This window comes from Anas acuta, chromosome Z (assembly GCF_963932015.1).
Source record: "Anas acuta chromosome Z, bAnaAcu1.1, whole genome shotgun sequence".
Lineage (NCBI taxonomy): Eukaryota > Metazoa > Chordata > Aves > Anseriformes > Anatidae > Anas > Anas acuta.
The window spans coordinates 34,976,474-35,001,985 of NC_089017.1; the positions used below are offsets into that span (position 1 = coordinate 34,976,474).

Genomic DNA, 25,512 nt, shown 5'->3' on the forward strand with positions numbered 1-25,512 from the left:
ACAATTGAAAACACAAACTACTACATATATCACATTTACAATTTTGATAAATTAAGTGTAAAAGTAATGACCTGACATTCCTGATAAAAAAGCAATCTAAGCCATGAATGTAGATTAAATTTCATAATTTAGAAATAGTTTTCATTATTTTAACATAATGCTCAGAACATATTTCTTAGGTTCAACTGGAGCTTACGTAAGAAGCAAACAAACAGAAATGTTTTAAACTGAGCACAGTCACTTCTGCGCTGTTGTACAACTGACAGGCACGCTCATTCATTTAGAGAAAGAAAGAGCAGAATCATTTCTTCATTTCTTCAGTTTCTTCATTTCTTCAGGCTTCAGTTCCTATGTAGAAATGGTATTGAAACCTAGCTGGTGAAGAGACCGTGGGACCTAAAGAATGGATTATATCATGTATTTCAGTTATGACTTTGGTAGCTATTTGTTTGTGAGCTATTTCTTAGATTATTATTTTTTTTTTGTAAATTCAGAATCTGAAACTGTCTTAAAAATAATAGCTTTTTTATGGCTGCCATTTATTTGGAAGAGAATAATTAAAATGATCTGTGGTTTTATTTTAAATGAAACTCTCAGTTGCATCTGTCAGGTTCAGTTGGCATTAGCATTTTCAAAATAAACACTCTGGGAAAGAACAGCAGTTTCTAAATTTCTCTGGTCTATCTTCATGGGGATGCAATCCACAAACCCTCAAAGCCCACACAAACTCAGTATTTTTCAAGTCTAACTAAAATAGTATTGAACTATATACTACTAGATTTTGTTATTGAAGTCATGTTGCTTTTACTCATGAACGTATCAGACCTGCAGTCAGTACAGCAGGCTTCCACCTTTCTTGAGTTTCAAAGCATGAATTTTTACCAATAGCCTGAAGAGCACTCAGCAAATATTATATCTGCTAGACTGGCAGCTCAGCTGTGTAATCCATATACTTCAGTTAATTTGCATGAAGCTATGACAAACTTCCACCAACTAAGCTTTTTTCTAGCATTAAAAATAGCCACATATGGAATTTTTTTTTTTAAATGAGAGGGAAAATCCTTCACAAGGGGGCCTTTCATCAAACTGAAGATGAATGACACAGGCTGGAACAGTCTCTCAAAAAATTAAAAACATGTTAAAAGTAGCAAATGGTGGAAAATGACAGTTATGGTGGAACAGAATGACACTCAACATATCAAAATACTTCACATAGCTCTGTCTAAGACACTACAGTTAGTGGTTCAGCACTAGTCACAAGCCACTTTCAGACAGCAGAGTTGAACCAGCTGCTGGATGGTGGAGGGGATGATTCAATGACAGAAGCTGAGGTATTTTTGGTGCTTTCCATGTGGGCCCTTGACTTATCCACACCCGTGGGACATGTTGTGCTGCACCCACGAGTGCTGAGGGAGCTGGCTGACATCCTCACGAGGCCAGTCTCCATCAGCTGTAGTAGGTCGTGGTGGTGAGAGGAGGCCCCCAGTAACTGGAGAAAAGCGAACGTTGTCCCCATCTTCAATAAAAGGGTAAAGGAACAACTTGGGGAACTGCAGGCTGGTTGGTGTCATCTTTGGTCCCTGGGAAAATCATGGATGGAGCATGAACTCTTGTGCATGAGCAAGGACACAAGGGAGAAGACAGTGACTGAAAACAGTCAGTAAGGATTTACCTAGGCTAAGTCGTGTCTGACTGACTGGATAATCTTCTGTGATAAAATGACGGTATTTGTGGATGAGAATGGGAAATAGATGTTATTGGTCTGGATGTGCATAAATAAGGCTTCAATAGAACCCTGTGAGGAGAGCCGTCAGGAGCTAGGCTGGAGAAAGGCAGCTTGGAGGTATCTCCTGTGCCTCTGAGGGGGTACCAGATGCCAGGCCCTTTGCCAGTGGTGGCCACAAACAGAAACAGGGCAGTTTCCAGATGGAGAGAAGGGGCAAAGCCTCCCTGCCAGGATAACTAAGTAGTGGAACAGGCTGCCCAGAGAAGCTGTGCCATCTATGTCCTGGGGGGACTCCTGCATTATTTCTAAATTACTATTCTCTTCACAGGAGCCAGCCACATCTGCCTGCAATTAAAGCTGGTTAAAAGTTAGCTTACATTAATAGCAGGATTACAGGCTGAGATGGGCAGGCTGCATACTGCACATAATGTAAAGATACCTGCCCATTACTGGCAGTTGTATTTCAGAGGATCAACTAGTGCAGCTGAAGCTGAAAATAGTAATAATAAAATAAATATAATAATAATAATTAATAATAATAATAATAGGCTGGGAAATGGTGCAGTACTGTTGTGGCCAACACTGGCCTCTGTTCACATTCTCAAGGGATGCCACAGACTAATTAATTTGTGCGATAGAACACTGGGATGGTAAGAGATGTTTCCCACTCCTTCATGGAGTGCAGTCAGGAGGAAAGCAGGTTATGCTGGTCCAGGTCATCTTTCAGACATGAAGGGGAATCAGGTCAATCTTCTCTTTTGTATGGGTCTAAGAAGATATGTGGCTTTTGTCCATGTAAAAGTTGTTGTAAAGATAGCTATACTGACAAACTGCAGGAAAGCAAATCTGTTTTGTGTGATTATTTCCATGCATGCTGCCTCTTGGCTAAGAAGTTCTGTATCGCTTAGCTTGCATGATCCTTTAAAATCCTATTGTAAAAAAGGTTAGGTGTATGCATGTGTGTGTGTGAGTGGGTAGCTGGTGATCATCTCTTTGGGCAGGAGCAGGTACTTGGGACACTTTAGATTGAGAAACCACATTATGCAGACCTTTGATGGGAACTTGGTCGTTAATATATAGTCTAACAATCCCATGTGAAAGCTTTTCTTAGAATTAGTAGATCAGAATATCTCAATGGAAGTGTTACTCTTTATATGTAGGCATTGGGGTTACAGTAGTATAAATGCTTTTTGGCAGAAGGCAGTATTTGGTTAAAGTTTGCTGAGTGCCACTCTCTAATTGCTGGAAAAAAAAAAAAAAAAAAAAGGAAAAATCATTCCACCAAAATGATTTCACATTCTGCAGAGTGCTCTGTGTCATTTGTTGGCAAGAGTAATGGAAGGAAAAATATCAGCAACACAAAGTAGCCACGGAATGATTTTTTTTCAAGTAACAGCACCAGTTCCAATTTTATTTCCCATATGTAGTACCACTTAAGTGGCAGTAGACTACATAATACATTTTGTATTTCATGTTGCCAGCCAAGGCTGGCAAAAGCACAAAAAAGCATCTGATGTTTGAACGTGGATAGTTCTGCCCAAAATGATATCCCTGCCATGGGGATATAAATTAAGAGGTATCTTCTCCATCAATCTCTCGTCTTTGAACACTTATTCTTTACCTGAAGATGTAAATCTATGTATTTCCTTCCACCTGGCCTGGCCCATGCTGTACAGCTCAGTGCCTTGTTCATTTTTAAGTCTACACAATCTGCTGTAGGCACACAGAAAAAGCTCCCCTTCCCTTCCTTCCTCTCCATCTTAGAAGAGCCACATGCCCCCAGTTTATAAAAGAACCCACGTGCCCTCTGTCTGTAAGTGAATGGGGAATACATATCTGTCTGCACAGGAATTTGATCCCTTCTCCGAAGAAGTCACCAGCTCTGTAGAGATGAGCTGGTTAAAGACAAGCTCTTCTCCACACTCGTGCCTTGGCCAGCCCTGTGCAGCTGATCTCTCCCTGTGCCTTCTGTTCGTGCTTTCTATGGAGCCTGGCACATCAGCTCCAAGCAGGGGATCAGTTTCAGTACCAAAAGCCAAAGACTTGCAGGTCTCAGACACATACTTTCAAAGCCCCTCTGGAAAAACACTGTAAGTGCTGTCTGTAAATGCAGTCCAACATGTACGTCTGCACTGATGTCTGCTGAGCTCTGTGCAGATATTGCATGCTGTCCACACTTTGTAAGAGCAAAGGAGGAAGTACTGCTCTGATATTTGTCTGATGTCAGGTTTGTTGTGTCTCTCTCTAAGGCTGTGGTACAAACCAGTATGAAATGCAGGCTACCAGGCTGGGGGTGGCTCAGGCTGATGGCAAGTCTCAAAAACTGACATCTGAAAAATGCCAGGCAGAAGTCAGGAAAACGCAACGAAGCAAAACACAACAAAGCATTAAAAGCTACAGTACCCTGGATTCTGCAGAGTTTCAGAAAGAAAAGCTATCAACTTCAAAATTCTTACACAAAAGAGCTTCAGCCAGAGAGAAAAAGAAAAAAGAAAAAAAAGAAAAAAAAAAAGAAAAAGAAAAAAGGAAAAAAGGAAAAAGAAAAAAAAAAAGAAACAGAAAAAGAAAAAAGAAAAAGAAAAAAAAAAGAAAAAAAAAGAAAAAAAGAAAACCACAACACTATTCTGCCTTTTAAACTTCTTGTCTGTTGTCAGATGGAAGAGTCTCTGCCTTTATTAAAGAAAATGGCAGGTTTATTCAAAAAATGTCATTCTGAGTGCTGAGTGGCAAGCTGCTGAAAAGGATTAGACTGTTGGATAAAATGCTGTCAAGTAATACTTAAGTATTTTTCAAGAGGTCTTTGGCACCTTTTTTCACTGAATCAACTCCAGTCCTGCAGTTCCACTGCAGATCCTGGCTTCAGAGCTTCAGAGCCCATTTGATCCTTTATTATTATCCTCCATTATTCCTGCCATAAGGACTGCAGCTGCTGGGCAGATGAGAGGGTTGGTGATGCAGTTTCGCTGCTCTACAGCACATTAAAAGAGGGCTCATGCAAAAAGTCAAGTGGCAAGGGAAGCCCACGTAAACCTTAGAAATGCAGTAGAACAGAGAAGAAAATGTGGTGGATCCATTCTAAAAGAGAATGCAGTCCAGGTGCAGTCGTTCACTCAGTAAACATGCACTGGAAAAAAAAAAAAAAAAAAAAAAAAAAAAAAGCCACAGTATGTCTGCTGTTAGAGTTAAAGATTAACTTGTCTACAGGAAATGAAAAGCAGCAAAATATCAATGGTTTATTGACTTCATTGTAACTTTATCCAAATATCCTACTGTGGCAGTTATTGTATAAACAAATGGGAAGACTGACCACCTTTTCCAAAGAATCAACATCACAAAAATTACAGGGCAAAGCATGAAAGGCAAGTGAGTTGAAGAGTCTATTTTGTTACAATGACAAACATAAAAAGAGAAAATAATGTAGAATTAAATAGTTTGGAACTAGAAACATAAAATCATACAATCATTCAAAAAATAGCTTGCTGGAGTTAAAAATAAAAGAACGTCTTTCCCAGAGCTGAAAGCCATTAATTAGCACTCTGAAAACATAAGCTAAATTACTGGAAAATATAAATTGCCAGGTGGTGAGGCACATAGAAGGTAAGGCAGAGAAAAAAAATGAACTTTGACAATACTGACTGATGGGATTATGATGACCCAGAGCTTTCCCAGCTATGCTGTCATAGCAAGAGTAAGACAAGCCATTTCAGTCTGTGAGGTTTAGGGTATAAACAGATCCCACATTACCACACACCAGAGGTTAACTGATAACACAATATTTAAATTGTAATTAAATTGTATTGGGAGAACTTGGAGAAAGACCATGAAAACCAAAACACAAGCTGAGATTCCTGAAGTCTTGCAGCACAGAACCATGGAATCACTTAGGTTGAAAAAGACCTCTAAGATCACCTGGTCCAGCCTTTAACCTGGCACTGCCAAGTCTACCACTAAACCACGTCCCTAAGCACCACATCTACACGTGTTTTGAAGACCTCCAGGGATGGTGACTCAACCACTTCCCTGGGCAGCCTGTTCCAATGCCTCACAGCCCTTGCAGTGAAGAAATTCTTCCTAATACCCAACTGAATCATCCCCTGGTGCAACTTAGAGCCATTTTCTTCATCTTATCATTTGGTGCTGGGGAGAAGAGACCAATGCCCACCTTGCTACAGCTTCTTGTAAGGTAATTGTAGAACATGATAATGTCTCCCTTGAGCCTTCTTTTCTCCAGGCTAAACAATGCCAGCTTCCTCAGCTGCTCCTCCTAAGACTTGTTCTCTAGACCCCTCACCAGCATCATTGCGCTTCTTTAGACATGCTGCTGCATCTCCATATCCTTCTTGTAGTGAGGGACCCAAAACTGAACACAGTATTTGAGGTGCAGCCTCACCAGAGCTGAGTACAGAGGGACAATCACTTCCCTAGCCCTGCTGGCCACACTATTTCTGACAGCAGGAGCTGTATTGGTCCTGACCAGAAGACCATCCTGCATCAAGGAATCTGTGATGAAGTTAACCTGAGTATGCACAGACCTGTGCTGTGCAGTGCTGTGCTGCACATCCACAGTGGATTCCCAGCTGTGCTGTGCTGCACACACCCCACGGCCATGGCACTAATTTCACCAGCTCCATGTACCGGAGGAGCCTGCAGCCTGCTCTCACTGGGTGCTGGTGACAGAGCCTTGTCCTTAACAGGACAACAAGAAGTTCTCAGCAGAAGGCCCCTCTGTTTCAACAGAAGAAATGATGGATAGATGGGGTTCCCAGCATCTAATGGGATGCAAGATTACCTGTGCTACTCTCTTAGTGTTACCTCTAATTAACAACACTCTGCATGATACCTTACAGTGTCTTCCCTCTGCAGTCTCAATGGAGCAGCACCTCCTTGTGCAAAACATAAACCCAAATGAGTATTACTATTAGGAGCTAAGAACTGCAACCAGTAATAAAATGAGAACAAAGTAAAGCTAAAACCTTTGCAGTCAAGAATAATGAACATAATCTTCAGCCTGCAAGAGAGTACATTTGCATTTGGTGTAAATGATGTCAGGCAGCACCAGAAGATTTGACAGTCAATGTAATTAAATCTCTTTTACAGGGAATCCTAGGGCTTTTTGACCCTGGTGGAAAGTTAAGTTTCTACCTTACATTAAAAACAAAAAAATAAATAAAAAATCGAGCAACAGTTTAGGAAAATCTTTTTTTTTTTTTTTTTTTTTTTTTTTGTAGAAAGTTAGGTCAACATACTAATGCCTTTATCCTTGAATTTGCCTAAACAAAGAAGGTTGAGATAATGCCATGAATAGAAGAGTGCTGAACAGGATGCTCATTTCCTTCTGAAAGTTGAAAGAAAGGAAGTTAAAGCAGCACACATCATTCATCACCTTAAAAAACGAGACAGAACTCTTTCCCCTACATGCAATCATATCCTAGTGTTTCCCTGCAGTACATCACAACCTTGCCTAAATCATAGCAGGAAGCCATCTAGTAACTGTCATATAACATATTTTTATCTAGATTTTGTAGGCAAGTCTTTAGGCCTAGATGTATTACAAATTGAGTTTTTAGGCTTATTATTACCAGACAGTGAGGGTTGTTTTCTTTTCTCTAGGAGTCCACACCCTGCTTACTATAGTGACTTATGAGATACTGTAATCCAGACATTTTGTCATGAGTAGTACTGTCACTACAAGTATTATTAGAAAATGTTTCAAACACTTCATACACACTAAACAGAGAACAAACTACATTATGTGCTTATACTGCAAGCAAGTCATCTTAGGGCCGCAAAAATGACCAGAGTGCTGGAACAGCTCTCATATGAAGAGATGGAAAGACTTGAGCTTTTTCAGCCTGGAGAAGAGAAGGTTTGAGGGAGACCTTACAGTGGCCTTCCAGTATCTAAAGGAGGCCTACAGGAAAGCTGGGGAGGGACTCCTTGTCAGGGGATGTAGTGATAGGGCAAGAGGTTTAAACTAAAATAGGGTAGGTTTAGATTAGACATTAGGAAGAACTTTTTCTCTTAAAGAGTGGTGAGGCACTGGCACAGGCTGCCCAGAGAAGCTGTGGATGTCCCATCCCTGTAGGTGCTCAAGGCCAAGCTGGATGGGGCTTTGAACAGCCTGGCCTAGTGGGAGGTGTCCCTGCCCATGGCAGGGGCATTGGAATCAGGCGATATTTAAGGTTTCTTTGTACCCAAACTATTCTGTGATTCCATGATTCTACAATTACTCAATGTATCCTCAGCAACCAGATGATCTTAAGATGTCAGACCAATATTGATGAATTATGAGAGCACAATACCATCATCAACAAATGCAAGAGGTCTGACTGTCAGAAGCCCTTCCTTTATAGGCAAGAAAATGCATTCTGCCATAGCCAAGCAGGACAGGGACACAGTCATGGTGATGGGCAACACGCTGCTTGCCTTCTCATCAGACCTGCAGGTATCTGTCAGCCTCAGGCAGCTTTGGGTGTCCAGGCTGCTCCCCAGCACTTTGACCTTCACCAGACTGGTGGCAGACACCTGGGGCCACTGGTGAAAACTGATGAAACATGTGGAGACCTTGTCGCATGGCAGCCCGAGGAGTGGCAAGTGGACAGGGATGTCTGGCACCTACCATGACTTGGCCAAGGGAGGTGTGTACTGGGGTGAGTGCTCAAGGTGCTCCCCTTTTTTTTTCCACTATGATGCTGCATCTCCCTTGGTGTGATGGTTATGACCTACTGCCCCTGCCTCCACTCTGAATAAAGAGACACAGCTTGCTGGACTTAAGAATCAGAGAATCTTAGCTATCTTGAGAACTGCTGTAACTTTTATAATGGTTTGTGTTCATGGGCAATGGAAAAGGTTGACAGCAGCAGGGATTGGTACAGCCAGCTACTGCTGGCAAACTGATACACCAAGGGCATATTTTATTTTACGTATCGAAATCTAGCCTGTCTTCATCTAGGCTAGTCACATTTAGCAGTAGCATTACCACAGAAATAGCACAATATTTATTTTCAGTCCTGTTACTACATATAAAGAAACACTAAAACCGCAGAATATTTCTTTAGCAAAGAAGTTAATTGTCAAGTGAGTAAGAGTGAAGGCTGGAGGCTGACTGATTTTTAACATAGCCAAATATAGCATGTGCCTAACAGTATCAGGCAATCTTTAAATTGAAGCCTTTTAGCTAACAGGACCCAGCTACCCCACCTCTATTCTCCCACCACCAAATATTTTTAAACTCCTTTGTTTTGTCTTTGTCCCAGTCCTCTCCCAAGATCATATAGCATCACATGTTGAGCATTTGAAAATGTAATAATTCATTTTTCTCGCTTTCACCTAAGCACAATTAATACTGTATAATGCCTTCATTCACTGTAGTTCCTTATGGAGCTATTTTAAAAAATCATACACTGTTAGATGAAAGCTTTTTATATACACTATTATCATAAACTAAATAATCAAATAGTGCTACTATTTTCATGGCAGAGAAGTGGAAGAGCCAGTAAAGTAATGTATATATGTGTTTAGTTAGCTGCATACCTGTGTAAAAACACAGCATTTAAAAAAAAAAAAAAAAAAAAAAAAAAACACGAAAAACCACACACACCACCACTTTTGTGATAACAGAGGTTCCATTACATTGTACAGGACATGGTTTTTCAAATACCAGTGATCGTCACGTACAAAGCTGAATGCTCAAAGCTTAATAAGGACATTTGTAGGTGAATATCCTGTTCACAGAGCAGACATTGAAGTTTGCATATCAAGAGGATTCACCTGCATCAATATAAAATAAAGCCTCTATCAGCTCCATCCCTGGGGATTTACATGTCTCCCCTGTATCTGACTCCTGGTTGGACTCAAGTAATCGATCAATAGATCAAGCAGCTCAGCCTTGGGTAGATTTACACAGCAACTGAGTGGTGGGCTTTCCTTCTGAGATAGGTTGTGGAAAGAAACAGGCTGGAGTTTGGGGCTCATCCAACAACAAAGTGCCTGCACTGTGCTTCACTTGGGAACATCATCTGTGCATCTAAGTCAGGGTTAGACTGATGGTCCTCTGGAGAAACACTGTCCTGAAAACACCAGCATGCCAAGTCTTTTTTCCCTTGTTTACTTTGAATCAAGTGCAATTGACTTTAGTCAAACACATTTTCCTTGCACAACTCTCTGTTCTTCATTTATTAGCCTTGTGCTGAATGCAGGAACAAGCTGTCTGGAACAAACTGCTCTCAGACACCGTCTCACCTGCCACCTCATTAGGACTGCTGAGTCCACCTGACATGCCATTTTTGTTTCCAAAAGTCACAGTGACTGGCTATAGTGCATTGCACTGGCTTTATGCCAGCCTGGTCTCCTAGATGATACTGTAGTGCAAGTTTTAACCTCACTTGCTTCAGCAGGGCTTCGGTTCTGCTTCTACTTCCTGCTTGTCTTTGCAAGGACAGGCTGTCAGCCTCAGAGAACACTACATGGATTAATTTCATCTTTTCACTGAGTTGTACATTTGTTTTTTTGCTGGCTCCCTCTCTCCTTCCATCTGGTAATAAATGATGGGAAGTCAGACCAGCAGTTGCAACACCTTTGGGAAGTTTGGTGCCTATAATTCAAGTCATATACATTACTCACTTGTAATTTGTTATGATGACTGATGACTTGTTCAAAGACCTTCTAGGCTTACCACTGGATCTTGTACTCATAGAAGCAGACTGAACAGAGTAAGGATTGCCCTCTTCTCCTCTGCTGGTACATTAGGTAATCGCAATCTTATTTATAAATCCTGGGTAAAGAAAGATACCTGCAGAGGTGTCCTGCAGAGATCAATACCTCCACTGGCTCCAGCTGGCTAGCAGAACAGAAGGTGAGAGAACTCTTTGCATTCTCCAGGGTTTGCTCAGTCCATAAACAGAAAATTATTCATATTAAAAAAACAGGGGGCAGAACTGAACATGATGGCAGAAAATAATGATGAGTGTTATAGAACTAATTAAATTAAAAATAAACAAATCAAGGGCATTCATGATGTGTAACTTTGTTAGCTAAAACCAAACTAGCAATAAATTTTTCTTATTTCTAACTTAATTATTCCATGACTTTGCACCTGCGATTCTGTCATCAGTAGAAATTTCTGTGCAGCAAAAACTGCCTTGATAAAAGAATGGTCAAAAAGAGCTCTGTATTAAATATATATATATATATATACATATATATATATATATATATATATATATATATATATATATATATATATATATATGTCAGTTTTCCTTGAGGTAGTTAACCTTCATTTTCATTTAGCACCTTTCAAGATTTATCCCAGAGCTCCCTTTCTTGAAATCAATCCCACGCTAAGTTTTTTGAACACATTTTAAAATATTTTTTTTCCTATTGGTGTTCTCATTTTAAATGGAAACAACCTCTGCAGCAAGTCCTGTGGTATACTACTGATTTACATATATGCAGAAAAAAATCTGTCCAAACAAATTCCAACCTTTAACCTCATTAATGAAAGCTGAGATACAACTGTGTTTCTTGGCTGGTCAGCTGGCTACTAATTTGGTGCAGAGCATAACACGTTTGTTTCAGGCTCACAGGAGTGCAGAGATCGGAAAAGAAAGTCAAGAATTGATTTACATTTATATATATATATATTTTAGAAGTTTATGGTAATCATGTGAGATAACATTTTGGAAATGTAACAAACAAAACAACAGCAATAACAAAAAAACTGATGTTTGGTAAGTTTCAGTTTGATGCAAGCCCACATATCAGGAAATTCCAGTTCCACAGATGCTCTACCAGCACCGGAAAGGTCAGTAATTTTGTTTTAACTTCCCTGCCTTTGTAGTAGCTTTTTACATTTGTTAACCAACATTTACATTTATCTTTCTTAAGAGCGATAGGAGAATGCTAAGAATATGTGTATGTGTTCTTAGACACTTTATTGATCTGATTTCTTGTGAAGCAATTGCTGTCTTTCTATGGTGATTTTTTTTTTTTTTCTTTGGGCCTAAAATGATATATATTACTATGGAAAAATAATTTGATTTAATGATAAGCTCAGTCTCAGTACCAGACATCTTTAATAGATTGCACCCCTTGTTTAGGCAATTCAGTTAATGTTTCTTGAATGTTGCTGGCTGCAGGACAGTAACAGGGTACCTGGGTTTTTCCAGCTGTTAAATTGCAAGTCACTGTAATTTACTTTATTGGCCTGATTACAAGATGAGTTTTTTCTGTATACTAAAGGAAGAAAATGCAGACACATATACAAAAGGTTATTCTACAGTAGCACTGTACAACGTGGCAGACAGCCACAAAACATCGGATGACCTCCAGTTACCCAACCATCTCCATCTGCCTAGAAAGACACAGCCTGCCAGAAACAGCAGGAAAAGCATGGATGCTTCTCCAGAAGTCAAGGTAGGAGCAGCAGCACCAGTGCCCAGGGACGAGTACAACTGAACCTAGATGTGAAATTGAACAGTATTTGGAGTCTGCCCCAAATCAGCCTAATGCAGTATAACCCAGCCAGCCTCAAATGGGCTTTAAAATTAATTGCAAACAACAAAACATATTACAGTGCCGGTTTCAAATATGCAAAGAATGAGTTTTTTTTTGTTTGTTTGTTTGTTTTGGTTTGGTTTGGTTTTTATAACAGGTAGGAACTACTTCTGCCACAGTTACAGTAAACAAGAGGCAAGTGCTCTTCAAGGATGGGGATATATCATGAACAATCCCAGTTCTGTGGGTTACTGGCTGAGACTGCAGAGACTCTTTTTGAAGCTTATTTTCCTTGATTTCTTGATAATTGAACTTGTATCTATGCAGACACTTTCCTGGATACCTTTTTTTACTCTCATGTTTAAGCTCTAGGCTGCCCATTATTTTGTCAGGTCTATTCTCAATGAACTGTAACTCCCCTAAGGGAAAATATGTCTTTATTACAGAACATTTCCCCTGCAAAGGATTAGTCAAAGTAAAATCAGGTACCAACTGTATCTTTTTTAGCCATTTTGGCATCCTGCCAGAGTCATCAGGCCGTGCTTGTTTCCAGCATGACATTGTGCTAAGCTAATTCTGGGTGCTGCCTGGCAAACTTGCCACATGCTGCAATTGTGAGTGCTTCAAGGAAGTGGGTGAGTGAAACCAATATGAACCAATGGTTGAATGGTGAAAAAAAAAAACATGTAGTCAACTTTACTTTCTGCTTGTCTTTAGTAAAATACAAATTCTCTGTGCCTCATCCCCACAGGATGAAAAAGGATCATGGTATCATGGAAGTATACCGTACTCCACAGCGAGACAGCTCCACCAGAGCAGATAGCCCTCAGGAAACACACATCACACAGAGCAGGAGGCTCTCACCAGTGTTTCTTGTCTGCTTTCATGGCATCAATCAGCTTTGGAGGAATGCATCTTTCCTTCTAAATATGCTAATATTCATAAGTACCCTGACCACAAGTACCACATCTGAAGCTCTAGCCCAGCCCTGTCATGTCTGTATCCATCTGAAGGGAATTTGTTGAATGTAAAGAGTATTCCATCTCACTGCGTTTTGGTCCTAAAGTCACCTCTATTCACTTTTATCTGCAAGTGATCATTCCAAGCAAAACAATTACAGGGACCTGACTAATGACACCGACTTTCCTCCTCTCTAAATAAATATGAGCAGGAGTAAAACTGAAGAAAAATAGCAGTTCTGTTGAAAAGTCCTGATTGCATACTCATGGAAACTTTTAAGAGGCTAATAAATAAGACCATCTGAGTGAATGAGGCTTTTATTCTCAGGTTGACGCTGCAGTGGCTGAAACTGATATTCAGCCAAGTTAATATTAGGCACTTTTACTAGAACTGAACTCTCCTATTAGGCAGTCACTATGCCTATTCTGAAGCAAAAGCTTCTGCTAATTTGGGATTAATACTGCATACTGATCGGGTGTGAGGACAACGAAAGAGGAGTTCAAAAGCAATTGTATCTGCCAATTTGAAAACATACTTTCTAAGTTTGGTTAACAGAACAGCAAACAGAAGACAACAAATCTCCGAAGAGAAAACTCTTTCACATGTGTGGAAACAATTGCACACCAAGGCCTTCTGGAGGGAGGTTCCCAGATAAGTAAGCCAGCTGAGGTTGCCTCTGTGCTAATGAGCAGGATGCAGTGCTCTCACTCTCCTGACACAGGCAAGCCAGGAGCCAAAGTGTGTGCCTTTTACAACACTGCTGATTTTTTAAAACTAATTTATGCTGCATCATAGCATGAGGATGGCAATGCTCTGCCAGTACATGGCACCTTCGCTCACGTAATCTGCATGAACCTTTTTACACTGGTTAGCATATAAATAAATAAATAAATCTCTTGTAACTTTGCAAAATTCCCGATCTACATTGATTTGTTCTGACACTACATAAACCAAGCCCCAATTAACACCAAAGAACAAAAACACAGCTATAACTTTCCAAAATGTATACATCAAACTCCGTATCTACATTTAAATTTTCACATGTATTCACTTATATTCAGGAACCTTCAAAAGGTTTAAGCTGACCATTTCAGTACTAATGAAATCAAATTCATGACCGCTGTGGTAACAGATGAAGCTTCATTCATTATTTGGCCAACATCACAAACAAGAAACAAAACCGAAAATATAACCAATGTAATACATGAAGCAAAGCCCCATATTAGCATTCAAACAGACAGATGCTGCTCACCAGCATAAGCATTAACATTTTAGGAAATAGGAAAGCCTAACTGGTTGCTCTTAGCTGTACACATTTGCATTGACTCACTCTGGAAAGTTTTTGTCAAGATGAGTATCTACATATTAACTTTCACTACTTCTTAGGGTATTACCCACTTACCAGGAGTAAAAATACTTGCAAAACACTTTTAGGCATGTTAATTCAACTAGTATCAACAATAAAGTGCCACATCCTCATGTCTGAAGTGGAGGATTAATAATAAAAATAATAATGAGTAAACTGTTAGAGGGTTTTAGCAGGACTAGAAGGAAAACACAACAATGATTCACCTTTCAGCTAATAAACTCTGAGTATGCTGTTTCAGCTAAGCAGTTCTTCTTTAAAAGACACTAAAGTCAGTATTCAAATGAGAAAGCAACTTGAGATACTGCACGTTTGTTTCCCCGTACCACAGCTGAGGTGGCGCAAGAGCAGGGCAGTGTTACCTGGCTCAGCTTTGCTCACAGGTCACAGCGAGGTGGGTGAGCAGCTGCTACAGACCGGAGCACATGGCTGTGATGGGAGGGAGCACTGCTGCCTTCAAGCTCCATCAAGCACATACACAAGCATATTGGTAAGAAAAATGATAAGCATTTTCAAAAGCCTTCTTCAGTTTCTTAATTTTATTTGCTGCCTCTACTCCCCCTCTCAAATTACTAAGAGTGTTACCTCAAGGAAAAGAGGAGGATGGACAGAATGAAGGTCTGAGGCTGAGGCTAGGGGACAGGCTTTCCAGTTGGTCTGATGTTGTAAGCCCTTTGTACAGCTCTGTTTGTAATGTTCTGGCTTGAGGTGTGCTGTTGCATTTGCTACACCACTGTGTTAAGTATACCTTTCACTTAGAATAACTAAAAACCTATAGAAAGGTCTTTTAACAACATTACACCTGATGTTTGTAAAACATTGAGGTCTTCACAGGCTGAGTACTGCCAGGGTGTTTGGGGCCTGTTCTTCCCACCTTACCTTCCCCAGAGTTGAAGAACCGAAAAACCCACGAAAGACCATTAAACAGGAAGGATAAGAAAGTAAAAGGGAAGGCAACACACAGAATAACTGCAAAACTACATAGTTGCTATTGAGATGAAACTAAGAAAAGTCTCATTAGGGAAGGGCAGAAAAAATTGCAAACCAGACTTTTCCTGGGGGATTTATACAGCTGGAGAAACTGAGCCAAAGAGTCTGAATTCAACGGTGTTGCCAGTAGCTACCACAGATTTGTTACTCACTGTATTTTCCCCACCTCATAATGGCCTGCTTGTCCCAGTACTCCAGATAGAAATACAGTTCAGCAAAACTGCAAACTGAAACGAGCTTGGTTAGTTTTATTAGAATGATTTCCTGAGCTAAACACTACAGTTGATAGATAGCAAGTAACACTGCAAACAAAGGTGTGTAAGAAAGCATCATCTTTCATTTGTAGCATTGCAATAATAATTTGTCAGGTAGCAGACTAATCCTGTACCATCCAGACATGTTCAGAACTAGTTTCTGTCTGGTAGCAGTTTTCTCCTCAAAGAGCATCACAGTAACAGGTAAAAGCAGTCTTTTCTAGATTTAGCTACAGTTGCACTGGATTATTGCATTACTATTAGAATAGCCAGAGAATGTGGGTGGAGGGGTACTGGTTCTGCACTATTTTTTACCTATGCAAGTAGTAACAACCTGTTACATAGAAGCTCGGAAATGCAAAAGGGAAGGAGGAGAAGGGTAACCCAGACAGGAAAAGGTTTCTGGAGCATGCAGAAGGCTAGAGGAGAGCTCAGTGTGGTAGCGGTGGGAGGGCAGCTGCCGGAGGCAGCTGGCAGCTGGTGAAGAAGGTGCTCAGAAGAAATGCTTCTCTCAGCAACTGTCTTTCTGCTGGCTTCCTTGGGAGGCATAAATATCCAGACATGGATTGCACAGTGCAGTGGTGTGGGGCAGCATGTTTTGCTGCCTGTGAATTGTGAGCAGCATAAAGCGATGATTCTGGCTGTCTGAGCCACTGCAGGGTCTTGAGGGCCAAATACAGCACATTCACAGGCATGCAGTGAAATATGTGCCCTTGTGTCCTGAAGAACATGAATAGTTTCTTCAATACAAGTATTTATTTTTAAACTGTGATCTATGTCTATTTGAAGAAGCTACCAGCAGATAGGTGTGGTCAGGCCTTCACCTTTCTGGTTCATGTAGAGAGGAAAATCTCAGCTTTGCGACCTGCATCACCAAAGGACTGACTTGTGTTTTGGATTCCCCCCAGGCCTCCAATTTCCGATTCCTGAGTATCTTGGAAAAGCTGGCAGCGACATCTCCCTGAGATGGATCTGCCTGCTGATGACTGCAGTCACTACATGCAGACAGTGACTGATGACTACATGCTTGTGTTTCCCACCAGGAGCTACTTTTCAAGCACAAAGCAAAGGCATTGAGTAGGGGCACTTTAGACTTCTGCAAAGCAATGCTGAATTTAGTTGAACTTCTTGGACAGAGCTTATTTAAAAAAAGAAAAAACAAAACACAGAGAAACACACTGGAGACTCACAGTAACTGAAACATATGTATTGAATATTGAACTCAAGATGGACATTTAAATAATCAGAACTTTTTTTCTTCTTTTTTCTTTTTTCCTTTTTCTTTTATTTTCTTCTTTTTTTTTCTTTTTCTTTTTTTTTTTCTTTCTTTCTTTTTTTTTTTTTCTTTCTTTTTTCTTTCTTTCTTTTTTTTTTTTTTTAATCAAGTAAAAATATTTTCTGGTTTGCTCCTTCTTTATCAAGCAATTGGACTTGTTTGCTCTCTTCTCCTCCTTTCTCTCTATCAGGTGTTGTCAGGGCTACTTATGTTTACTTCCTTATTTGCCTTTCTTTAATGGAGACAAAATGTCCAGGCACCAAAGAGAGTCAGCAATTTACAATAACAAAGTCCTAGGTAAAAGCAACATTGCATTATTCAAAATTTTCTCTCTCATACTCTTGCATGTCTTTATCTGTCTTTAGGTAAGCAGTTATAACCTACTGCTCAAGGAGCTATTCTCTTTGATTGTAAAGCTTACCCAGCACAGCTTTGTCTACCAGCTCAGTGAGTCAGCTCTGAAATGAGACACTAGTTCTTCACCCCAGTTCAGATGCAACTATTCTGTACAGAGAGGAATAACCTCAACATTTTATTTACTGAGGTCCCAAAAGAGGGTAAAACCAAACAAACAAACACTTAAGTTTGCATTTTCACTCTATGAACAGTATTTAATGAAAATGCAAGAACATAAATTAACTAATAAATATATATTAACTCAGAACATATATTAACTAACAGCAGAGCTATTAGTCATATTTTGTTTTCTTTATTTAAGCATTCTTACTTCTCATCCATGCAGCGAACATGCCTCAATTAGACCTTATCCCAATATCCTATTACAATATTAAGTAAAACATATCTGATTCTGGAAAAAGAGTCCTCCACACTGCCCTCCCATTGTAATGAAGAAGGTGTTGTAGCCACCATTGACTCGTGGAAAACTGACTCAACGATCAGTAAGATTGTACAGTAGGTAAGTTTATTCTGCACTGGGGGTAGTCCCACCAAAGTCATGTGCGTCCTAAAGTGGCAACTTGCTTTGCTTCTATGCAGTGTGAATATTCTCAGTGTGCCTATACATATTCATAACCTGTCCCCACTTAGTATTAAAATTAGGTCCAACAAGTCATTTCCATAAACTCCTCCCATCTGTGCTTGTGCAGTGTGTTCTGGGTGGGTGCTGAGGGCCGTGAGGATGAAGACTGCATAGAAGCAAAGCAAGTTGCCACTTTAGGATGCATACAACTTCAGTAGGACTACCCCCTGTGCTGCCCAGCACTGAATAAACAAATCTACTTTACAGTCTTACTGATTGAAGAGTCAGTTTTCCATGAGTCAACACCAGATGGGCAGGTCTGGATGTGTGGAGGTGTGATTCCCCTCTAGAGGTTTTTTCCCCTTTGTATATTAAATCTGCCTACAATTCCCACTGAGAAAGAAAGAAAGAAAAACAAATGAACAAACAAAAATTATTATCCTGATTCCTGTTTGAAATTAATTTTTGAAAACTAATCCGTGGAGGAACAAAGCATATATTACAATAAAACTGTGTCTGAGCAAGGGCCTTCAGTGTATGTGAGAAAGGGGAGAAAACGTTTCACACCACAAATCATACAATAATGCTGTGCCAGTATCTTTATTCATCTGCATTCTCTGTCTACTCTTTTCATGGTTCAATAGTCTACAATAGCTATAATTAGGTCTATGAAATATAGTTTCTAATTGCTGTTATTGTGTGGTGCTCCTTATGGATGAAATGGACATAAACAAATGACATTGCAAAGTGCGGTGGTGAATGACATCTTGATGCCAGCATTAAAGAAAGGACAAATGTGATCAAGGGAGTAGCTCAAGTACCCTTGCTGCAAGGAGAGATAGACTAACTACACCTCTGCAAATACAGCAAGTACAAGTAAGTGTGAAGAAAGGAAAATGTATATTGATAGACCACATGGAAAAAAAAATCATAGTTCCACTTGAGCAAGTGCAGTGATGCTTCCTACAGATACAGGAAGCAGCAGCGAGATGGTGTGTTTCCAGATGGTGAATTACTACTGAAATGAAGTTTGAACTAAAAACTCAGACTTTTTTTTTTATTATTTTATTTTTTTAAATTCCTCCCCCCCAGTTTACCTAAAGAGTTGTATAATTTTCTCCTGCAGAGCATACCAGCTATCAGTAAGAGCAGCTGCAGAGCAATTTTACTGCTATTTTATCAAGTCTGCATTGCACTTCACTTTGTTTGGACTTCTTGGAACAAGATCCAAAATTACAAGCCCTGCTGTACATGCACAGTCAGATGCTCAGATGCTGAAGTCTTTACCAAGTCACTCTGGACTATGTTGTCTGCTCTTTTTCAACAGGAGGGAAAAGATGTGTGGGAAGACACAGGAGAGCTCATGTCACAGCAGTTGTGCTGTCCTGTAGCTACACCTTGGAGCCATTCTGTCAGCAGCTAGTACTTTGTGCTGACCTGAGGTTTAACCAACCCACTCTTGAGCTATTTATAAAGAATGGTATTATCACAACGAAGGAGAAGGCTATACATATGGAAATCACTCTGGAATAACATAAAGGTTTAGTGTGTGAACTAAATGTGCAAATAAGTCCTGAGAAGTTACAACAGGGGCTAGGAGTCAGAATTACATATAGGTTACAACTTTTTTTTTTCCCCCGGGTACCTAAATACTGGAACACACTCAAGTGAATCAGAGGAATCTGAATAATATTCATATGTCAAGAGTTTCATATTACCTGTTTCCTCATGACAGGATTTGATGTTGTAACTTCAAAAAGACAAGATTCTCAACTCACTGGTGCTATCCTCACACTAGAAAACAATCTATTTGTGTTACATGGGAGCAATTTAGACCTGTTGCTCTTTTAACTCTTGTATCCCTGGAACTAACAACTAAAAACCAGCATTAGACAACAGAACAAAAGTTACAGATGTTTCCTCCAAGCTTGGATCCAACATATACTTATATATATATATACTACTGAATGGTAATACAGAAGTAACAGCTCATACTGCGGGATAGTCAGAATAAAAAAAAATATATATATATATATATTATCTTTTCAGGCTTATCAAACCAGAAACAAAATCAAAAGCATGTAACCAGATGAGAAAAAAGAGTGAAGAAAAAAAAAAAAAAAGCCCTACTCTTCATTTTATCTCATCCTGTTCTCATGGTTTCTACTCAAAACAAAGGGTAGTAGAGTACTAGCTTTGTGGGAAGTGCAGCTGCTGAATTCACAGTGGAAAATGAAATATGTTTCTAGACAGCCTCAAGAGAGGTATTCTGAGTACTTCACCCTGGTTTGTCCCTGATTTAGCTTTGGAAAAAAAGAGCAAAGTACCTTATTCTTTCCAGGATGTGTTAGAAGAGATCTAGAAAATAAGCAGGCTGAATTGGTGACCATATTGCTTTTTGGAGTTCATTTTGCTATTCTCATCCATTTTTACTCACTTTGCAATTCCAGCAAGTGAGAAAGCACCCTGTACCCTGTACTGAACTTGACTAAAAATCCTCCCTTGTCAAACTAGAGATGTCTACTAACACCATTAGCATTTAAATGACTGTGTAAATGATTGCTACTCCATATAAGACAGAATACCCCAATAAAAAGTTGCCTTAAGTGAGGACTGGTAGGCTAAAGTTATGCTTATTAAAATCAGATGGAATTTGATCTTCTGAGACATGAACAAGAAAAGTAAGAGGCTGCGAATGAGAGACGCTTCTCAAAGATTCTTTCAGACTGACAGACAGAACAGAGATTCCAAATCCCCAGCAACTGAAAAACAAAGAAAAAAAAAGTATTCCAAGGTAAACTATTTTCAGAGAAAATGGTAGCAGAAGTCAGGAACCACCTGGGAATGTAATGACCACTTGAATAGAGTTACTTTGCTGGTTTCTAGGATTGGTCAGTGTTCAGGAAGCATGGTCGTATTGGTGACAGAATTCCTGTAAAACTGTCAAACCCAATTATTCTAGTTAAAGAGTGTCAGACCAGCTTTAGTGGAACAGTGAGGTCTCATTGATTTTGGTGCTTGCTCCCCAGATCTGCACAGTGTTAAATCTATTTGCTTGCCCCACACTGATTTTCTTCCCTATTCCAATGGTGATAGGGTAGGAAGAGGGTAAATGGACAACTTGAGATCTTTCATTGCTGTATACCTTTAAACTCTACACCACTGGGACACCTTCAGGAGATGTCAGCTTCTCCACTGAGCAGTGCTGTTGACTCATTAAATATCATAGGAATTCTCTTCCGTGGCAATTAACATTTATTCACTTTACATTGCATTTCTGGTCTCTGTTCATCCTCTTTGACATAGTTCATCTCCTGTGCTGTTGCTCTCCTGAAGCTGTTTTCCTGTGTGAGACATTGTTTTCCATATGAACTCATATTAGATCTTGCTCTTTCCTTTCTATATTTCATTAGTTTCCTTAGTCACTCTTATGATGTATTCTGATTCATGATTATTCCATTTCAAGTCACTGGGAAATAGGGGATTATCTTGTCTTTTTTTTTTTTTTTTTTTTTTTTTTTAATTTTAAGTTCATTCAGCATTCCCCAGTACTGACTTACTGAAGGTCAGACAAAAGTACGTGTTTCCTGGGATTTGATCATTTCTTTATAGGAGGAGAAAAGAACATTTGGAACAGAGCTCACTTGTACTTCTCTTGAGTCAAGACTGCTAGGCAAACAGAGCCTGCTATATTTTAGGAGCTCTCCCCCAGGAGAACCTTTGGAAGAAGGCTGGAAGCCCAAGTGGAAAACTACCTATTATGTTAACTTTGCCTGGTCATTTATCTGATCTGTTCTTTCTTTCCCTTTCTTAACCTGATCATTTGGCTGTGTTCCTTTTATTCCTTTCTTTCTTTTTCCTTCCTTCCTTCCTTCCTTCCTTCCTTCCTTCCTTCCTTCCTTCCTTCCCTTCCTTCCTTCCTTCCTTCCTTCCTTCCTTCCTTCCTTCCTTCCTTCCTTCCTTCCTTCCTTCCTTCCTTCCTTCCTTCCTTCCTTCCTTCCTTCCTTCCTTCCTTCCTTCCTTCCTTCCTTCCTTCCTTCCTTCTTTCTTTCTTTCTTTCTTTCTTTCTTTCTTTCTTTCTTTCTTTCTTTCTTTCTTTCTTTCTTTCTTTCTTTCTTTCTTTCTTTCTTTCTTTCTTTCTTTCTTTCTTTCTTTCTTTCTTTCTTTCTTTCTTATTTTTATTTTTTTCTTTTAAAAAGCCCAGATATCACATTAATATTCTTTGTGTTTTTTAGGTTGACTGTTTAATGCAACACTATTCACACTCCAAAGACATGAAGACAGAGATGAAGTTTTACACTCATGATGGCTTAACACAGGTCTATCTTACAGAGACTGCATTTAGTCACTTTCTCACAGAGGGAGGCTGTTTTACATTTCAGGCCTCAGGGAGCAGTGTGGGAAGTACTCTGTGGATTTCTTTCTTGCTATTGCTGGAGGCTGCTTTGCTTGCTGTGTATTGAAGTACATACTAGAGAAGTGAGGGGAGGAGGTTCTCATTTTGAAGTTTCTTTTAACTGTTTTTTTTTTTTTTTTTTTTTAAATAAGTTCTGTCTTGGCTGAACAGATAATACCAGAAGGAGAGCTTATGCTTTTTATTTTTTCACCTGATTTTATTGCTTTGAACAGTGAGGCTTGACAACCTTAGAGTTTAATACATTTTCTGTTACACTAGATACAGTATGAGCAAATACAGTGCATGTTTTTTCTGAAGTAGCTCACCACAGAAGTTACAGTTAGTCACATCAAACACAAAAGAAACTTCATCCTCTGAAATTGACATTTACTTCCAAGACTGTTGGTAGGTTACTAGCTAATGGTAGGGGGGGGAGCCCTGGGTCTATATATCTGTAGGCATTTAAATATAATCTATAAACTGCATTTATAGTGGATTCATATTACTTGTTTATGACACAGAAATATTTGTTTCAAAAGTCATTCCTTCACAAGTCATCCCTCCTTATAACCTTATAATCCAGACATGATGGAAACTTCAGTGATGGCATTGCATTGTGTCTTCTCATGCCCAAAACAATGCTGGCTTTAGGACCAAAATCTTAGTCCACTTGAGCAAACAAGTATCTTGCTAATAACAGTAATGTATGGCAGTCTTAGCACAATATATATTTTTTTCTAATAGTATTTATGAAATGCTTAGTAGAACTCCTTTCTTTAAAAATTAACCAAATTAATAGTCTTCAAAACAACAACAAAACACAATTTTGGATTGTTATTCCTGTCTTGCCTGAAAGATCAGACACTGGAATTTCCATAATGGAGTAAAATGAAGAAATTGCAAGTGTACTTGTAGAATCAGTCACATGTTTTTCTCTAACAATAATTAGAACTACAGAAACAGCCAGCAAAGAGCCAGCAAAAAGCCTGTTCTTGACTGCACGTTTAAATGTACTGATTTGTGTTATAATCCTTGAGACGCCTTTTACCTTACTTCCATAAAGCTGTGTTTAATAGGGTTACCATAAGTTGAGGACAGCAAAAAGTAAGAAAAAAAGAGGTAGCAGCCTCAGGCAGCATGTCATTTTGTGCTCTCAAATTTGGCAGAGCTCAGGCCAGCAAAGCTCAAAGCTGCCTTTGAGCTGACAAACCCAGAATGTCACTAAAGCAGCCATTCAGAGAAGCCGGACTATGCAAGCAGCAAGCAATCATTTTTCCTTAAATCGGTGAATCTTTCTAGGAAAAATAAAAATGTTAAAAAACAAGCACAAAATTATTACAGAGTCTTCACTGGTTTTGAGTCATTAGCTATTTAATCTCTCTGTGTAAGAGTTTATATTCTGTACTGAGTTTTGTTGTGACAAGGACTGCAGAACTGTAAACCAAGAACAATGCAAACCGTATCAGCCAACGTTTTATCTTCACAGCCCCATTCTTTGACCTTGCCTTGAGCATAGGCAGAATCATGCAGAGCAGTGCCTACAAGTAAAATAGGTAATAATTTTCTCTTTGCTAGATATTGTTATATACCAAGAAGCAATTTTAAAATGAAAATTAAATGATGCTATAGTCCATGAAGGCAATTATTATTTTTAAATTCCAGATCTAGAAAGTGAAATGCTGTCTTTTATACTTTTTTTTTTTTTTCTTTTTCTTTGTTTGTTTCTTCACTTGCAGAAAGCTACTTGGAAAAAATGAGAAGATGATGGTGGTATCTGGCACATGGCAAGACATGTGAAAATGAAATAAAAACATAACAGGAACCAAGAAAGATCAACCAGCTGGATGGCAGACCAGTAGCAGTTGTCTAGAAATCAAAACAGGCTCAAACAAAACACCTAAGTCATAAATGTTTACTGTTGCCAACTTCAAAGCATTCAAGCACAGAACGTAAGCCGAAGGGGAAAAGGCTGCATTAAAGGGCAAGTCTGCATCAAAGAAAGGATTAGAAAAAATTAAATGCTTACTGTAATGATGCTGTTGTCTAAAGCCCTCAGTGAGTTCCCCATATAGTAGAGGGATTTATGAACTCCCTGGTGAACTTAGGCCCTTACTTTAAAGCTTTGTAAACATTTAGATAATTGTCACCATCTACCTGCATGGTAGCTGCATTTTGCAATGTGAACACTATGATGAGGAGTTTTATGATTTGAGGAAAAGGACAGTGAATGAGGAGCACAACAGTGAATTTTCTGACTCTTCTGCAGATGGCTTGAGTCATCTCTACAGATAATGATGACAAAATATGATGATACAGCTAACACTACCTGAGACCTGTTTTGTTTTCCCAATAGAGGTACTAGTAGAAAACTGAGGTGTACTTCTAATAGTCAAAAATTACCAACCTGAAAATCCATCTTTGTAGATTTTGTATTTCTTACAAAATACACTGCCAGCACTGTCATAAGCCCTCAACATTAAAAAGCTTAAACATTTGAGGCTGCAATTTTGCCAGCCCAAACTCTTCAAAGGGCAAAACAAACAAACAAACAAACAAACAAAAATATATATATATAAAGAAAAATCAGTTGGATCTAAAAAAAACCAACACAACCACTGTACATTTATCTCAGAGAAAATGGTAAAGTTTTACTTGCCTTCATTAAAAGCATTTACATTTCAAATCTAAATCATCTGATCAATCAAGAGGACTAAAGTAACTTTAAAAATGTGAGATTGTCATTTAATTCAATATCTTACAAACTACCATGGGACTCATAACATTATGGAACTATTTTTGAACTCTGTATTTACATTTGAAAAATATGAAATACTTTATTGCATCATTAAAACAAAACAAAATAAAATAAAATAATGAATTGAATTGAATTGAATTGAATTATTTCCTTTCAGTATTCTGTAGTTATTCTAAGACACAGTGATGAGTCCAGACAGCTTTGGCAATAGTACTTCCCTAATTTACCAAGTACAGAATAACTGAAGCTCTTTGTCCTGTAAAACTGCAGAAATTTGCAACACAGCAAATCAGGTAATTGGTTCAAACATAGC

At 39.1% G+C, this 25,512-nt stretch overlaps 1 long non-coding RNA gene across 1 annotated transcript; it reads left to right on the plus strand.

Moving 5' to 3' along the window:
• The first annotated feature begins 10,963 nt into the window (after window positions 1-10,963).
• LOC137847782 (uncharacterized) lies at window positions 10,964-25,005 on the plus strand. The gene is made up of 5 exons (XR_011091069.1): window positions 10,964-12,142; window positions 12,731-15,039; window positions 22,284-22,367; window positions 23,931-23,997; window positions 24,181-25,005. It is a non-coding gene; the product is annotated as an uncharacterized lncRNA (long non-coding RNA).
• The last annotated feature ends 507 nt before the right edge of the window (window positions 25,006-25,512 follow it).